The sequence below is a fragment of the Bactrocera neohumeralis genome, unplaced genomic scaffold, assembly GCF_024586455.1.
Source record: "Bactrocera neohumeralis isolate Rockhampton unplaced genomic scaffold, APGP_CSIRO_Bneo_wtdbg2-racon-allhic-juicebox.fasta_v2 cluster10, whole genome shotgun sequence".
In the NCBI taxonomy this organism is placed as follows: domain Eukaryota; kingdom Metazoa; phylum Arthropoda; class Insecta; order Diptera; family Tephritidae; genus Bactrocera; species Bactrocera neohumeralis.
Genome location: NW_026089623.1, coordinates 16,966,476 through 16,983,257, shown reverse-complemented (window position 1 = coordinate 16,983,257; position 16,782 = coordinate 16,966,476). Strand labels below are relative to the sequence as shown.

General features: G+C 40.1%; 1 pseudogene; it reads left to right on the top strand.

The window, feature by feature from the left end:
* Positions 1-8,828: 8,828 nt before the first annotated feature.
* On the top strand, positions 8,829-9,031 carry LOC126765630 (small nucleolar RNA U3; annotated as a pseudogene).
* The last annotated feature ends 7,751 nt before the right edge of the window (positions 9,032-16,782 follow it).

The window sequence follows — 16,782 nt, the reverse complement described above, 5'->3', positions numbered from 1 at the left end:
ACCGGAAGTAGTGAGCTGCTTGAGCCATGTGTAAAAGAATCGTTTCTGGCCACTCCCAAGTGAATGGCGATCAGAGAACTTTCCTCACATGCGTGAACTTCTACACATGACTCCATCCTCCTGGCGGATGTTTACAATTAATAAAAAACATTGACATCGCATGTTGATCGTTTTTGCCTGTCATTCGTTCTTTCTATGGATGACTGTCAAGCTAACAAGACATACAGAACGTAAGTGTTCCGAATGCACTGAGTGTATCAAAAAAAATTTTTCAGCATTGTGTGTATTTTTCTCAGATTTCAACGTGATTAACATTCTGCGTACAACACAAAGCAAGTGAGTATTGTTGTTGTTTCATATGTGATGCCATGCGGTTCGATTGTCGCTTGAAAATGCGCGGTGTGTGTACAAAAAAGTGTTTCATCATTGTGTGTTTTTTCCAGATTTAATTCCATCGATTTGCTACATTTATTCGAACCGATTTTGTGTTTTCTGCTGACCGTGCAAAACACACAAAGCAAGTGAGTGTTGTTATTGTTTCGTAAGTGCTTCCATGCGGTTCGCAAATACACTGTTGGTGGGTCTTATTGCATATGTGTGTGTGGGTAAAATACATAGTTTAAGATGTAGTTTTAGGTTAATTTTTCCATTTTTATTTATGTACTTCAAATATGCATACTCTAGCACGACCACCGGGGACAACACTAACTACCTTTTTCGAGTTGTGTGAAAACGATGAATTTGCAAGAACATTACTATATTCCGAAATACCACAATATTTCACTTGGAATCCATCATCGAAAACATTTCAAGGACGAAAGCAAGGGGAGCGTGTTGACGCTTATCCAAATGTCCGTAACACCGATGCCATAAGACACATTTACACCATCCATCCGAACAACGCCGAATGTTTTTATATGCGTCTGCTATTAGTCAACGTGAGCGGACCAAGATCATTTGATGATTTGAAAACTGTTGACGGTCAGTTGTGTGCGACGTATCGTGAAGCATGTTAGCGATTGCATTTGTTAGAAGATGATATGCATTGGGACACCGCACTTCATGACGCATCACTCACATCTCATCCAAAACAAATACGCGTACTATTCGCCATAATAATATCTACAAGCCTTCCGTCAAATCCGCAATAACTGTGGAATAAGTACAAAGACTGCATGACCGAGGACTTATTAATTTTGGCGCGTAATCGAGCATCGGACGCAGACTTGCTAAATACATTACAAATGTATAATTCTGCTTTGATATTGGTTGAAGATCTGTGCCTTACAATTGCGAATAAGGCATTAGCGCAACTTGGCATTACTGCGCCCAGTCATTGACAATGAGCTTCAACGTGAAAAACAATACGATTGCAATGAATTGCGTGCTTTCATACAAGCTAACCTTACCAAATTGAGTATTCAGCAGAAAAATGCTTATGATAAGATTATACGAGCGGTTGACAATAACGCCGGTGGATTCTACTTTCTTGATGCGCCCGGTGGGTCTCTTTGATTCTTGCTACTATACGGTCACAGCAGAAAATTGCGCTGGCAATTGCTTCGTCAGACATCGCTGCTACTCTACTTGATGGCGGCCGAACAGCACATTCTGCGTTGAAATTACCGTTGAACATCCAAGTCGTTGAAACACTACGTGCAACATATCGAGGAATTCAACAATGGCAAAAGTTTTGCGAGGAGCCGGAGTAGTTCTATGTAATGAGGGCCCAATGGCTAACAAAAAGTCATCAGAAGCATTCAATAGAACAATGCAAGATTTACGCCAAAAGTAACAAATTTTTGGCGGAGCATTAATCTTATTATCCGGCGATTTTCGGCAAACTTTGTCAGTCGTTCCTCGATCAACTCCTGCCGACGAAATAAACGTATGTTTAAAATCGTCAGTTTTGTGGAGACATGTTCATAGGCTGACTCTTACCATCAACATGCGAGTCCAATTGCAAAATGATCGATCCGCAGCGGCGTTCTTTTGTACACTTTTACAATCGAAAAAAGAATTGATTGAAAGTATATTTCCGAATATTGTTCAACACTATCAACGCCACGATTATTTAAGTGAACGCGCAATATTGTCACCGAAAAATGTACACGTCAACGAAATCAATTTTGCCATTCAAGAAAAACTGCCAGGAGAAGCTACAACATATATCATATCACCCCGGTCTGCCACCGCATCATTTGGTCCTGAAAGTCGGTTCACCCATTATACTTCTACGAAATCTGAAGCCACCGACTTTGTGTAATAGCACAAGACTTTCAGTCAAAAAATTGTGGCCAAATTTAATTGAAGCAACAATACTAAATGGCAAGGCAGCAGGTGATGTTGTACTCTTACCACGCATTCCCATGATTCCAACGGACATGCCGTTTGAATTTAAGCGCTTGCAGTTCCTAGTACGTCTTGCCTTTGCGATGACCATCAACAAATCGCAAGGGCAAACGTTTCAAGTGTGCGTGCTTCTCCCACGGCCAATTGTTCGTCGCATGCTCGAGATTGGGAACACCAAGGTGCTTATTCATTTACGCGCCAGGTGGAAAAACCAAAAATGTTGTATAATAAATGTTTTATAAATAAGTAACAGTTTTACAACAATAAATAAAACACAAAGTAAAAACCCTTAAGAGTTTTAATCGATTTAGGTGTAGCGAAACGCACAGGGTAACAGCTAGTTGAATTATGTAATATAAATTTGCGAACACGTATTCACCGCATAAATTGCCAAAAACAAAAAATATTTGTTGGAATTATTATTATTATTATCTTTTTTTTACCGTGTATTATTTTTGGAGAATGGAGTCATGTGTAGAAGTTCACTCAAGTGAGGAAAGTTCTCTGATCGCCATTCACTTGGGAGTGGCCAGAAACGATTCTTTTACATATGACTCAAGCAGCTCACGACTACCGGTCTTTGACCAAGTATCTTCTTCGTAGCCTAAGAACATCCGTTTGAAGGCGAGCTAAAGTGAGAAGGCGAAACGTCCCCTCCGCAGGTTTGTGCGTTGGGCTTGGGACCCGCCACGTAAAAAGCAGTACCAATGAAAACTAAACGACAGCATCGGATGAGAGAACCCCCTTTTGATGACGACCATGGCAAACGAAATAAGGACTACGATTTGAGGGCATGCACCTGGAATGTTCGGTATCTTAATTGGGAAGGTGCCGCTGCCCAGCAGGTAGATGTCCTCGTGAAAATAAAGGCTGACATCACCGCCATCCAAGAAATGCGATGGACGGGACAAGGACAGACACGAGTAGGTCCTTGTGGCATTTACTACAGTGGCCATATAAAGGAGCGCAAGTTTGGTGTGGGATTCGTGGTGGGAGAGAGACTCGGTCGCCGAGTACTATCATTCACTCCGGTTAATGAACGTCTAGACACAATCCGCATCACAGCGAGGCTCTTCAACATATCGCTGATTTGCGCCCACGCCCCGACGGAAGAGAAGGACGAGGTTACCAATGATGCCTTCTATGAGCGCTTGGAGCGCGCTTATGAGAGCTGCCCCCGCCACGATATCAAAATCGTGCTTGGCAACTTTAACGCCAGGGTGGGCAAAGAAGGTATCTTTGGCACTACAGTCAGTAAATTCAGCCTCCACGACGAAACATCTCCAAATGGGTTGAGGCTGCAAGAAGATACATCAAGCTACCTGGCTGTCTCCGGATCGAAAAGCCACCAACCAGATCGATCATGTTGTGATAGACGGAAGACACGTCTCCAGTGTTCTAGACATGCGCACGCTCCGAGGTCCTAACATCGACTCGGACAACTATCTTGTTGCAGCCAAGATTCGCACCCGTCTCTGTGCACCAAAAAACGCACGTCAACAAACACAAGGACGGTTGGACGTCGAGAAGGTGCAATCACAACAGTTAGCCGAACGATTTACTACTCGGCTTGCACTTCTGCTCTCTGAGAGCACACGTCAACTACTAGGTATAAGGGAACTGTGGGACGGCATTTCAAACTCATTACGTAAAGCTGCAACCGAAACCATTGGTTTTCGGAAAGTGCAAAAGAACAGCTGGTACGACGAGGAGTGTCGTGTCGCAGCGGAGAGAAAACAGACTGCCTACCTCGCAACGTTACAATCGACCAAAACACGTACTGAATGGGATAGAAACCGAGAGTTGAAGAGGGAAGCGATACGCATTTGCATACAAAAAAAAATAGGCCGAGAGGCGTGAGTACGAAGAGCTTGATAAGCTGGCCGACAGGAGAAGTTCGAATAGCAATTACCCGCCTGAAGAACAACAAAGCGGCGGGGGCCGATGGATTACCGGCCGAGCTATTCAAACACGGCGGCGAAGAACTGATAAGGAGCATGCATCAGCTTCTTTGTAAAATATGGTCGGACGAAAGCATGCCCCACGATTGGAATTTAAGTGTGCTCTGCCCAATTCACAAAAAAGGAGACCCCACAATCTGCGCCAACTACCGTGGGATAAGCCCCCTCAACATCGCATATAAGGTTCTATCGATCGTGTTGTGTGAAAGATTAAAGCCCACCGTCAACAAACTGATTGGACTTTATCAGTGTGGCTTTAGACTTGGCAAATCCACCACCGACCAGTTATTCACCATGCGCCAAATCTTGGAAAAGACCCGTGAAAGGAGAATCGACACACACCACCTCTTCGTCGATTTCAAAGCTGCTTTCGACAGCTCGAAAAGGAGCTGCCTTTATGCTGCGATGTCTGAATTTGGTATCCCCGCAAAACTAATACGGCTGTGTAAGCTGACGTTGAGCAACACCAAAAGCTCCGTCAGAATCGGGAAGGACCTCTCCGAGACGTTCGATACCAAACGAGGTTTCAGACAAGGCGACTACCTATCGTGCAATCGCACCTGCTTCTGGAGAAAATAGTTCGAGCTGCGGAACTAAATAGAGAAGGTACCATCTTCTATAAGAGTGTCCAGCTGCTGGCGTATGCCGATGATATTGATATCATCGGCCTCAACACCCGCGCCGTTTGTTCTGGTTTCTCCAGGCTGGACAAGGAAGCACAGAAAATGGGTCTGGAAGAGAACGAGGGCAAGACGAAATATCTCCTGTCAACAAACAAACAGTCGTCGCACTCGCGACTTGGCTCTCACGTCACTGTTGACAGTCATAACTTTGAAGTCGTAGATATTTTCGTCTATCTTGGAACCAGCGTAAACACCACCAATAATGTCAGCCTGGAAATCCAACGCAGTATAACTCTTGCCAACAGGTGCTCCTTCGGACTGAGTAGGCAATTGAAAAGCAAAGTCCTCTCTAGACGAACAAAAACCAAATTCTATAAGTCACTCATAATTCCCGTCCTGCTATATGGTGCAGAGACTTGGACGATGACAGCAGCTGATGAGTCGACGTTACGAGTTTTCGAGAGAAAAGTTCTGCGAAAGATGTATGGTCCTTTTCGCATTGGCCACGGCGAATATCGCATTCGATGGAACGATGAGCTGTATGAAATATACGACGACATTGACATAGTTCAGCGAATTAAAAGACAGCGGCTACGCTGGCTAGGTCATGTTGTCCGGATGGACGAAAACACTCCAGCTCTGAAAGTATTCGACGCAGTACCCGGCGGGGGAAGCAGAGGAAGAGGAAGACCTCCACTCCGTTGGAAGGACCAAGTAGAGAAGGACCTGGCTTGGCTTGGAATATCCAATTGGCGCCACGTAGCGAAAAGAAGAAACGACTGGCGCGCTGTTGTTAACTCGGCTATAAACGCGTAAGCGGTGTCTACGCAAATTAAGAATAAGAAGAAATGAGATGAAGGAAATTTACAACTGCCTCTCAATTTCGTTGATGAATTTAGTTATCAAGAATGCATAGGAAGTAGACTTCAAGGGCTCTTTGTATTCGAAACATTTCCCTTGGCCTCATAATTTTTTTTAATGTTTATAAATTGTAACCTGCCTCGTCCAGTTTTGGGATTTTACTCCACTACCTCAAAATAACGTCACCTTTCTGTGGATTTGTACATATAACTATTTTTTCAGTACCATAGAAGGATGAATAGAAACGAATCGCCACAGACTTTTATATGGGATATGCTGAACTGGGTCGGAGCAATTGACGGCAAACATATAAATATATCTTGTATATCAAAGTCCGTCCCTTTAAGTGGTTCTCATGTGTCCTACACTTGGACCGTTGTGAAGTTTATTGGGAACATTTCGAAACATTCATCAGACCGTATACGCGATGCTAGCATCCAGACACCAACTTTAAACTGCTCTATTTTTTCCAATATGCCTTCGCAGCTATTTCTAAAATTAGGCGCTATATTTGTAAGTGAAATTATTCAACAAAGAAGTTCCATAAAATTTTTTGAGCGGACTCGAATTTCTGGTAACGAAACGTTCAGAATATTGTAAAAGACCTGATAATTGTTTGTCGCGAGCAAATGTTTTTCATTGGTATTATTCAAAACTGGTCGAGAACGCGTTGATTACGAACCTCGCCCAGGACGATCATCAAACGCTTGACGATACTGCCAGTTTCCCCTTTTGCTTTATATCTGAGATGGTACAGCTTTTGAGCTCGTGAAAGTTTGGGATGGTTAATGTATACGGCAGTGAACATGTCCTGGAAGGACGGCCACTGCTTATAACCTCCGTGAAAAACTTAAGTATCACAAGCTGGCACTTTCAAGAATATATGTACCTGTATCTAGGTCTTCTTTTTGAGTCGTAACTACTCTCGGAGGAGGAGTAGTGGCTCTACATGGCCTTAATAAATTTATTTGGTCTAATATCATTGCCTTTGTAATTTCGTATTGTTCGAGGCAGTTTTCATATTTAGCTGACGCAGAAGCTTTTATGTTTTCTGGGAGTTCAGCATCGTCGGTATCTAGTACTGTATCGTATGCTGCCAGAAGGCGTGCCCATATGCTATTTATGCTTTTAATTTTTAAATTTAGAACCGATTCTGTGTTGTCATTAATAGGAGAAGCAGTAAATCTTGTGCAGTATCTAACAAAACTGTCACTTTCAGTTATGAACGTTGACACTGAATTATCTTTGGTTCTTTTTTGTTTGGCACCCTGCTTTGAGCGTATAGCTTCTGCAGGTGTGCTTTGTGATTTATCTTCACCACCCATTTTCGGAGTTTATAATAATTGAGATGTTCTTGGTTTAACCTCTTTTGATTTCTCAGATTGCATTTATATAATTAAATTGTAAGCTTTAAGCTTAAAAATGTTTTGCTTTGAAATACAATTAAAAAATTGGTAATATGAGCAAATGTGTAAAAAAAATGAAAAGAAAAATAGAATTGGAACTTTTATTCTTAATTGAATTATATAATATAAATTTGCGAACACGTATTCACCGCATAAATTGTCAAAATCAAAAAATATTTGTATATAATTATTATTATCTTTTTTTCCGCACACATACATATTTTATAAGTATGTACATATATATGTATAAATGCGCATACGTAAATATGTATATTGGTTAATTTTAATTTTTCAATGTTTGGATATGTATATCCTCCATGTACATGTATTTTGATTTCGTTTTGTTCCGTTTTTTTGTTTAGTTTAAAGTTCGCTGACCGGAGTAATAAATATATTTTATATATTATTACTTGTATGTAGGTATGTATGTATTGTAACCCTTTTATTGATGCGTTGGTATATATTAAGACAAAGAGAAAACGTAAGAGAGATAAACGAGAAATAGTTGGATCGCGATATACATATGTACATATATGTACTTACATAAATATCCACTGTTATGATTTAGTTGTTTTTTTTCTTCTGCCTTTGCTTATATGTTAAAGCGATCCTGCTTGTTGCTTTGTTAGCCCAAGGGGTATCACCAGAACTTGCAAGTAAGAATACTTGACTTTGAAATTTTTTTTTTTTTTTGTAGTGTGTTTGGAGACACGAAGTAAGCTTGAAGGCAGGTAGTTTAACAACAGTTTTTCAAAAATTTTTTTTGTAGTGTGTTTGGAGACACGAAGTAAGCTTGAAGGCAGGTAGTTTAACAACAGTTTTTCAAAAATTTTCCTTAATGCAGTTGGTTTATGTATGTATGTACCATATGCCTATGAATATACATATGTATATTAATTACGGAATATAAAATAAGCAATAGGCAGGTACCGTAATTTTTTCATTTATTTGGGTACCTATATACATACATATGTATGTACATATATTCCGAACTATCTAACTGGTTTTTCGTATAGAACAGTTGAGTTATTTTTAAGTAGCTGTATGCCGTATTACAGCTTAAACTGTATATTAAACATACATACATATGCGCATAAAAAATTTTATTAACAATTTAATTGGAAATGACTCACTTTTTTCTTCGTCAAGGATTTTTGGGAAATACGGCGGTGACAATCGGCGATCGTTTGTTTGTTTCTTTCGGCACAGCTCGGCTTTTCTACCAACAACACAATGTTGCCATGCTTATGCTGTTGTTGTTTTTGTTGAACAATGTTTCAATTTTTGGTTGGTGACATATTCAATTAAAAATAAATTCTGTTGGGATTCGAACCTACGTGCTCGTCGTAACTTTTCAAGCGCTTACCACCAACACCACCATTGACATTTGTATTGCGTTGTCCTAATTATGGTTTGGTTATGCATGAAAGAAATATACAATGGATCGCCGATTGTTACCTCTTTCCTTGCTGCTGCTGCGCATATATATGTTTGTATGCTTGTGCATTATTGAAGTTGTGCTTCTTTTTCTTTCGTTTGTCTTTAATTTCTGAGAATTCTCAACTGTTTTGCGTATATTTTGGTTCAAATACTCTGCGTTGGCCGCGGCCGGCCGTTGAAAAATTAAGGCTATACTTTACAGGATCATTTCTGTAGTTAGTCTTCATTTACATTTTTTGGAAATCGACCCGCAATGACGAAGTATATCGTTTTATCTGACAGCGTGAGGTTTAAGAAGTTCATTTCTAATTTTGTCTTGTGGCATATTAGAAATGATGTTTCTTCGAAAATCGTTCGCTTACAACGGATAAAACGACTTCTTAGTGGCAATTTTAATGAATAAATTCCTTTTGGTTGAAATGCTCTGCGTTGGCCGTTGAAAAGTTAAGACTATACTTCTCAGGATCATTCATTCCTTTCATCAAGGTATGCTCAGGGAGATGTTACGGCCTCTGTTTTTATGAATGATGCGAGATCGCTTGTGGAATTTGCGCCTGCGTTCATGAATGAAATCGTTTTTGTTGTAAAATGTACTACACTTGTTCTTCGCCAATTTGGTAACTGCCATATTGTCTTGTGAAGATCAATTTTTTGTTGGTGACATATTCATATGTGTACGCATATGTATGTTTGTATGCTTGTGCATTATTTGTTTGGCAATGTATGCAAATATATGTACATATAAGTATATATGAATATATGAACATGCAAGTCAATGCGCGCACATGTAATAGGTATAATGATAAGTGATGAAAATATGATTTCAATTTCTGAACGCGCACATGCGTATACAGACACTCATATGAGCATGTGCAGATACACAAGATAGGATAGAAGATGTATGCCTTTTAACATCGTATACTATACAAATAAATATTTATTTCTTACTAATAGAAATATATGTATGTATTTTTGAAATATCATATTACAAACGGTATTTCGGCTTTTACCGTGTTTGGTAAAATTATATTATCTTTGGGCATATATCAATTAAATATAATACGCTCACTGCGTTTTCCCATAAGTATGTGTATTTAGTAAATGCCTTTGCTCCTCTGTTAAGCTTGCGCTGTTAGGTTGTTTGTATGTTTGTATATTTGTTTTAGTTCGCGCCCGTTTGTTTCGTTTGTGTTTGTTTTATTGTTTTCGCGCCCGGTTTAATTTTATATTGCTTTTTGTTTCTTTCGCCCGATTTGGGGGTTTTTGTTTGTTTAAATCTTTTAAATTATTTCTGAGGTATGTTTATACATACATATATATTGTCACTGCAGTTTGTTTTTTTGATTATTGATATTGTTTTGTTAGGTTCACTGCACTTTTTTAGTGTTTTAAACTTTCTCGTTTCTTTACATATATGTTATCTAAGAATGTACAAAAACTTTATATAAATTTATACATATGTATATATACTGTGTTCCGCTTTTTTTGTTTTTTGTAGTCCACTTTTCCACTGTTCCTATTTTCCTTACGAATTTATGTATGTTTTATTTGTCAGTATAATGTGCATTTTTTTTTTTTTTGCATAGATATATTATGTGGCTGTTAATATATAGTGCTTCTTTGAGGCTTTCCAAGCGACCATGTTTAATCTTCTAACCAGTAGATACAATGTCAGGCATATCGGGAATAAAAGTACCGGGTTATTTGAGTAGTATGATATAAGATAGGTATAATTTATTAGGTATTTATACATACATATGTATTTTTACAAAGTTTATTTTGTTATCAATAACTTTTCCACTATTTGGGTAACCAACATAAAACGAGCGTATGTAGATATCGCGCCGGATCGCTATTGACCAAAGCTTCCTGTAGCGCGCGGGACGGGTGTTGTCAGCGGAGAGTTATGTTGAACGGTGTCGACGCGGCGCAGTGTAGAAACAGGAATTGTGTCAACGAATGTATCTGCTTTCCCGTTGTCAATCCTTTTTGATGAGTGGGTAGGAGCACAGGTGTGGTGAGCTGCGTAAAGTGTCATCAGCTGTGGTTAATTGGCTGTCGTATTAGGGTGCGCCAGTTTTTTCCCAGGTTGTGTGAGAGGGAGGCTTAACTCATTTAAACACCACCAACACCACCATTAACGCTTAGGTTGCGCTGACTTAAGTATGGTTTGGTTATGCATGTAAGAAACATACGATGGTTCTAATAATTTTGTTTAAGTATAGAAATATGCTTTTGTAGAACGTTTGCATTTGCAAACATACAGACAAATGTATGTATGATTGTTTCGCATTTTGATTCTACGCTGGTCAAATTTCTATACAAAAATCGGCTGAAATGTGTGAGAAAATAAAAAATGGACAACTAGGGCAAATAATTTTTGAAAAATTTATTGACAATTAAATATAAATGAAAATACATGGAAATTTACTTAAATTTATTTAAATTTATTGAAATTTCGTTTCGAATTTTTCGGCACTTTCAAATTAATTAATATAAGTAAAATTCACGACTTAACCCGCACACGTCTTATTTGTGCAAAATTTCCAACTTTATGAAAATTGACGCAATTATTGACACTTCAATTTTATGTAAAGTTTAAAACATGTTTACATGTGAATATATAATACATTTGATTTTGGCGCAATTATCGACACTTGTCTTAATATACAAAATTGGGCCAAAACGAAACAATGAAATACATAATTACTTTTGCATGTCAATATGGAAATGCCGACGGCAAAACGCAAAGGCATATATTGCACATACATACATACAAGCGATTTCTTGGTTGAAAGCAAAAATTGAAGCATGAGAAATTGAAATGCTGACGGCAAAACGAAATTGCTTATATTCGTACATTGCGTATGAATCATGAAAATATCATCATAATGTTTAGGTAAATCTTTTATGTATTTAAAATGAGTTATTATAAAATAAGATCAAATTAGCATTAAATTATTAGAAATGAAAAATAATAAATCAAAAATAAAAGAGTTCTACATACATATTACCGTGGGATTAGCCTCCTCAACATCGCATATAAGGTTCTATTGAGCGTATTGTGTGAAAGATTAAAGCCCACCGTCAACAAACTGATTGGACCTTATCAGTGTGGCTTTAGACCTGGCAAATCTACAACCGACCAGATAATCACCATGCGCCAAATCTTGGAAAAGACCCGTGAAAGGAGAATCGACACACACCACCTCTTCGTCGATTTCAAAGCTGCTTTCGACAGCACGAAAAGGAGCTGCCTTTATGCCGCGATGTCTGAATTTGGTATCCCCGCAAAACTAATACGGCTGTGTAAACTGACGTTGAGTAACACCAAAAGCTCCGTCAGAATCGGGAAGGACCTCTCCGAGCCGTTCGATACCAAACGAGGTTTCAGACAAGGCGATTCCCTATCGTGCGACTTTTTCAACCTGCTTTTGGAGAAAATAGTTCGAGCCGCAGAACTAAATAGAGAAGGTACCATCTTCTATAAGAGTGTACAGCTGCTGGCGTATGCCGATGATATTGATATCATCGGCCTCAACACCCGCGCCGTTAGTTCTGCTTTCTCCAGGCTGGACAAGGAAGCACAGAAAATGGGTCTGGCAGTGAACGAGGGCACGACGAAATATCTCCTGTCATCAAACAAACAGTCGTCGCACTCGCGACTTGGCACTCACGTCACTGTTGACAGTCATAACTTTGAAGTCGTAGATAATTTCGTCTATCTTGGAACCAGCGTAAACACCACCAACAATGTCAGCCCAAAAATCCAACGCAGGATAACTCTTGCCAACAGGTGCTACTTCGGACTGAGTAGGCAATTGAGAAGCAAAGTCCTCTCTCGACAAACAAAAACCAAACTCTATAAGTGAGTAATAATTCCCGTCCTGCTGTATGGTGCAGAATCTTGGACGATGTCAACAACGGATGAGTCGACGTTGCGAGTTTTCGAGAGAAAAGTTCTGCGAAAGATTTATGGTCCTTTGCGCGTTAGCCACGGTGAATACCGCATTCGATGGAACGATGAGCTGTACGAGATATACGACGACATCGACATAGTTCAGCGAATTAAAAGACAGCGGCTACGGTGGCTAGGACATGTTGTCCGGATGGACGAAAACACTCCACCTCTGAAAGTATTCGACGCAGTACCCGCCGGGGGAAGCAGAGGAAGAGGAAGACCTCCACTCCGTTGGAAGAACCAAGTGCAGAAGGACCTGGCTTCGCTTGGAATATCCAATTGGCGCCACGTAGCGAAAAGAAGAAACGACTGCCGCGCGCTGTTGTTAACTCGGCTATAATCGCGTAAGCGGTTTCTACGCCAATTAAGACATACATATTTCTATCCTATGGAATATCAAAGAAATCATTTTATAAATACATATATTTCTGTCTCTTCATATTTCCGGTTAGAATATGTGAGAGAATTGTAAAAATTGTTACAATTCCGAGGCGAATTCCGACCTACCTGGTCTTCACAAGACAATATGGCAGCCAAATTGGCTGGACCTCCGATCAATGTTGATAAAATAAATGACAGTGATAATACGCATAACACAGCGGATTCCAGGTTATGTTATGGTAAATTTCTCTTGAATATTTCAATTGTCCGTAATAGATGCACTTTGTGCATTAAACTTGTGCCTTGAAACTAGTATCAATTGGATTAGCAAAAATTTTAATGTTTTGATTTTAAATTGATTTTACAGCGGAAAAAGACAGTGTAGCCCGTGTTTCAAGAGGAGGGAAAACAGCACAGTATTATCGTGTTTACCGAGCACGAAAGAAAGCAGAGCGGGAAAAGGAGAAATTGGAAATGATAGCTGGCAGTCAAACGAAGAAGAGGAAAACAGCTGCGGAATATCACAGAGCGCGTAAAAAAAGATTCAACGTTTGCTGTTCCATCAATCTCTGCGGGAGCATCTATAACTACTGATGAATCAACGGTCGTCAATTCACCGATAACTGCTGGGCCTTCAACGCGTGTTGATGGATTACAAAAGAGAGATGATTACGCCGCATATTCTTTTCCGCAACGAAGAGACAGAACTACTTTTCTAGTCAAAGTTCCTTCATTTAGACTTTGCTTTATTCTTCATTTTATGTGCATAATAAATTTATAAAATGTGAATTTAAGTTTTCTAGTTTTCTTTCATGCAAAATGATATGCATTTCTTTGAATATCACTAAGAAGTATAACTTCATCCGTTGGTAGGGACTCCACGCACCTCTTTTTTATAGTAGGAGGAAGCATCGAAAGCCGGAGTGCGGAACTTCAATCCGCTAAACCTAACATATTCCCAACTCAAGACACTCCCACGGAACCACCAGATAAGGTATTACTTCATGGGAGTGACAAGACATTTTACGTCTCCTCTTTAACACGGACGGACTAACGCCTACTCTGCTGTTCTGCTGTAACTGTCTTAATGTAGTCATGATGGAAGTTGTCGTTTCGCAAACAGCTATCCACTTGTCAGAGGACTGACACATAAGTGCAGTCAAATTTTCCACCGTTAGGCTACCAGCTAGTGCAGTTTCTAACTTTCTCCTGATGTTTCGAAACCGAGGACAATGGAAAAACACGTGTTCAGAATCTTCTATGGACTCCGCACACATCGAACAATACGGACTGACGTCATTTTGAAATTTGTATAGGTAGCCACTAAAGCACCCATGCCCGCTTAATATTTGGGTCAGGTATAAGTCTGTGGGTCCACCGTCCTTTAGTTGAGGTTTGCCACCGTTGCTGCCATATAGTTATGCTCTTCCTTCTCTTTTCTCTCTTTTGGGTTTCTGTAATTGGCGCTGATAGCTCATATAATCTTGTGAGCTCGTTACCCTGGATGTCTATGAGTGGCATACTAGCTAGTACTTCAGATGCTTCGCTGGAAATAGTTCGGAAAGCACTTGTTACCCTTATTGCTGTGAGTCTATGCACCGCATTTATTGTTTTGGCATACGCTTTTATGTTTAGCGCCTAGATCCATACTGGAGCTGCATATAGTATAACTGAGCTCATAGCTTTTGCGATTAGAAGTCGGCGGCTGGAGCGCACACAGCCTCTATTTGCCATCATTCTTGATAAGGCGTTATAAATCTTGTTTGCTTTATTTGCTATGTTTGCTAAGTGCTGCTTGAATTTCAGTTTAGAGTCCAATATTACTCCTAAATACTTCAACTGTGGTTTTGAAGTAATTACGCTCTCTCCTATAGTGAGAGTTATTTTTTCCTCAATTTTCCTGGTGCTTATGAGCAATACCTCTGTTTTGTGCTCAGCCAGTTCCAAACTCTTGGAAGAAAACCATAGGCGTAGGCCATTTATACAGTCATTACTTTTATTTTGTAGGTCATCAAGTTGTTTACCTACTGCTACCACTATAAGGTCGTCCGCGTATGCGATTAGCTTAACGTTTTTAGGCTGTGGAATTCTTAGCACCCCATCATAAACTAGATACCATAAGAGAAGGCCTAAAACAGATCCTTGTGGTACTCCGCTTGTAATAGGGTAGCTCTTGATGCCTTCGGTGGTGTCGTAGATCAGCTTTCTATTTTTAAAATAACTCATAACGAAATTTATGAGGTACTGAGGGGCGCGTATTCCATATAGGGCTTCGAATATATTTTTCCACTTAGCAAAGTTGAATGCATTCTTCACATCCAGGGTGATCAGCGCACAATATTTTTTTGTACCACCTTTCCATTTTTTGCCACTTACTGCTCTTTTCGCAGTGTCCACAACTTCTTTCAGTGCATCGATAGTAGACCTCTGTTTTCTGAAGCCGTATTGTCTTTCCGATAGTCCGCTGGCTTCCTGGATTGCAATCTCCAAACGGTTTCTTATTATGCTTTCGTACATTATGCCCATTGTGTCGAGCATACACAGAGGTCGATACGAAGAATGTTCATCTGGTGGTTTTTTTGATTTTGGGATTAAAACCAAACGCTGGACTTTCCAGGGATCGGGAAACATCCCTTCTTTTATGCATGCGTTGTACATTTTTGCAAAAAGAGTGGGCTTCGAAATTATGGCTACCTTTAGAGCTCTGTTTGGTATTCCGTCGATACCAGGCGCTTTGTTGTTTTAGATTTTTTTGGTTATGGCCAATAGTTCTTCTTCTGTAACCAGTGGGGGAGATTCAGCATCTTCGTTTCGTTGCTCAGCGTTAGTAATCGGTTCGTGCGTCGGAAATAATGCCTCGACGACTTTCTTCATGAACGGAGCGCATTTGGGTTGCTTCCGCTTATTTTTGAATTTGGACATGCAGATGCCATCATTATCGGTGATTTGCATCTTCTTTATAAAGATAATTCAAGGAGGAAGTCTTCAAATTTTCTAATGAATGCGCAGGGACGGGCGTAACAGCTTACGAAATATATTCATCCTATTTGCGCCCATTTTTTGCTTCTCTGCAGCAAGATGTGAATGATTGTCCGTTGCAGGACTATATTGCAGCTTTGCCACTTATATCTGTCATCCAAGTACTTTCCGAACGTTGGCAATATTGTTCACTCAGTAAGGCGACATCAATGTTGCTTTCTATTATGGTTTGTTGCAGCAGTGCTTGTGCTGCGGCGCAGTGATTTAAGTTCAGCTGCAATATTCTCATTTTTTCGGTGTCTTTAGCAACTCCATGTACTTAGGGAAAGTCGTGCTCAGAAATGAGTGCTTCCCTTTGCATTAGTGCATACTTTTGATACATGTCCCGGGCTTCCACAACGTGTGCAAAGAGAGGACCTGTCCATGATACTGCTACATTTACGCGCCATGTGGCCTGGATGGAAACATCTGAAACAACGGGAAATAGGCGAGTACTCCCGGAGTCGACAGATCGACCACCCGATCTTTACTTTGCCTATTTTAAGGCAGTCTTAGCTTCTTGAACCCGCAGGCATATAAGGGCTATTTGAGTGCCGCTTCTTGTCTTCCGCATATTTTTGATGTTTGCCGGCCCTATATTCTGAAAACCACACTCCATTTGTAACGCGCGGAAAATTTCTTCGGGGGTGGTTATCTCGTCCAAGTCCTTGCACATTATAGTGACGTTATACGTTTTTTGCTGTATTACAGCCATTTCTCCAATCACTTCCTCTAGCGCGCTCCCGAACGAGTCGGCTCTCTTGTCTGCTTGGGGTTTT